The sequence below is a fragment of the Triticum dicoccoides genome, chromosome 4B (genome assembly GCF_002162155.2).
Source record: "Triticum dicoccoides isolate Atlit2015 ecotype Zavitan chromosome 4B, WEW_v2.0, whole genome shotgun sequence".
Lineage (NCBI taxonomy): Eukaryota > Viridiplantae > Streptophyta > Magnoliopsida > Poales > Poaceae > Triticum > Triticum dicoccoides.
In genome coordinates this window covers 166,633,643-166,636,143 of record NC_041387.1, presented here as the reverse complement: position 1 = coordinate 166,636,143, position 2,501 = coordinate 166,633,643, and positions in this window count along the sequence as shown.

The window sequence follows — 2,501 nt, the reverse complement described above, 5'->3', positions numbered from 1 at the left end:
AAACCCAAAAGATTGTTTTCAAAAAACTTCAGCCAAACAGAGAGAAAAAAGCAAGGCTTCTAATTCGAATACGATCAATAAGCCGAACCAAAAGGGGTTAAGCTATGATTTGAATATGATCAAAAAGCCCCCTATTGGGTTTGGCATTGCGCCAATCAAGAGGGTACCGACAGCTATGTTCTCTTTGGTTCGAATACGACCTATGTTTGAACAAGAAGCCCCCAAATGACCATGAGACTTTTTTAACGACTCTGATTCGAATACGATCAAAGTGGGACCAAAAGGGGTTAAGTTATGATTCGAATATGATCAAAAAGCCCCCTAGTGGCCTTGGCATTGTGCCGATCAAGAGGGTACCGACAGCTATGTTCTCTTTGGTTCGAATACGACCTATGTTTGAACAGGAAGCCCCAAAATGACCTTGAGATTTTTTTAACGACTCTGATTTGAATACGATCAAAGTTGGACCAAAAGGGGTTAAGCTATGATTCGAATACGATCAAGAAACCCCCTAGTGGCCTTGGCATTGTGCCGATCAAGAGGGTACTGATAGCTATGTTCTCTTTGGTTCGAATACGACCTATGTTTGGACAGGAAGCCCCCAAATGACCTTGAGATTTTTTAATGACTCTGATTCGCATACGATCAAAGTCAGAGCAAAAGGGATTACGCTAAATAGAATACGATCAGCCCCCAATTAGTCTTTGGAGCAGGGTACCTATGTTTGAGTTGTGCTTTGCAACAGACTCTCTTTGGTCCCTTTAATTTTTCCTGAGATCTCGAACTTTGTGAGAGATAAATTCTTCTTGAACCGGATTTTAAACCGGCATATTAAGAGCTCCAGAGCTTTGTGGAAAATAGATTTCCCTTGAAGCGGATTTTAAACCGGAATCTTCATTTGAGCCGGATATTTTCTGACGGCCTTTAAACTGGCAACATTTACTGAGCCATGTCCTTGTAGCCCCCGAGTCTTAAGACGACTCAAAGAGTTGGCTTGAGATTCTTCATACTTGACCGCAATATAAATTGGTATGAGCCATTCAACAGCTCAGTAATATAATAGCCCATTTTGCAGTAGACAACTTGTCCTACATTGGAGAACTTGCAAGCCAGAGTAATTGCTCTTTTAAAGAAAACAATATATAATATATAAACATATACTGGACGGATTTCACCTGATATGTCAGTCCAAAAATTATACACCGCCGAATTGATGATCACAAGGTGAAGCTGAAACCAACCACAACCGAGTTGGCCGCGGGAGCAGACAGATGAGCCGGCCGCGGCGTTGAAAGCCAATGCAAACGGGCGAGGCAACCGCAAGCGCGGTAAGCCGCGCAGATGAGCGAGTCAGCCACATCATGTTGATTTAAATTGGGTCATAGAGGCAGCGGTTTGCACATATATTCATCGAGCATCATGGCACGGTGAGATGCTAGCGCATGATAATGGTGGCGCGAGCTATATATTCATGACACGACCATCACTCTTTGCAGTGAACTATTGTCCTAATTTATCCGAAAAATAGATGATCCATTCTGTGAACAACTTCCAGCACTTGTAATGACAATTTAGCCACTCTCCCCTGCCCTTGCAAAAAGGGCATCAACCACAGCAAGTGGAAACACGGTGGCTCATAACAAGGCCGATCGGGGTGGCTAAGCACGGACCCTCTGGGTCATCATTTTTTCTTATATCCTAGTAGCATTTGGTGTCACTTATTTCCATGTGGGTGAGCTATCATCACCAACGTCATTGTTAGCATTAATGTTATATCGTTTAACTGATTCCAGAAATTCCCTAGATTGAGTAGTAGCCTTCTACTTCACTTGCCTCTCGGGGAAAACTGTACTATATGCTGCAGACCCTCCGTACTAATGAACAAGTGCATCACCCATGTCCTGATACATGTCCATTACGGCTGAAGCTATGTTGTGCGACATTTGCGTGATCCAGGCCGTCTACGCAATTCATACGAAGAATTCCAATTTGATAACAAGTAACATCACCAAAAGGCTCATGTCTGCTATCCTCTTTTCTCATATCCCGAGAAGCTTCTTTTTCGGAATTTTGGCTTCCCACTGTAGTAAAACTCAGTGACGTCCGGTGCTTCACTCGTCACAGCTCCTAAAATACCCAACACACTTGCGGACTTGCCTTTTTAAAATTTATGAAAATCCCAGTGGATGAATCTCAATTTTCCTCTGTTCCTCTTGGACATTCTGACTAAAATTTTCAATTCATTGCACTCATTCTTCCCTTCCGGGAACCAGCTTCCTCTTAAAATAAGTACTTGCTCTGTTTAATATCGTTTGCAACTTTTCCACGGCCACGGCGGGTCACGGCAGTAGCGGGTCGATGGACACCGGCAACCCGGTGTGCAGCAAAGGCGGACCGCAATGGCGACAGGAAGGCGAGGATCAGCGGCTCGGCAGCGCCGGACCCCAGCAAATACAGAGAGCAGCAGCGGCTCAGCCGCACGGCTGCTGCCATAGCTACAA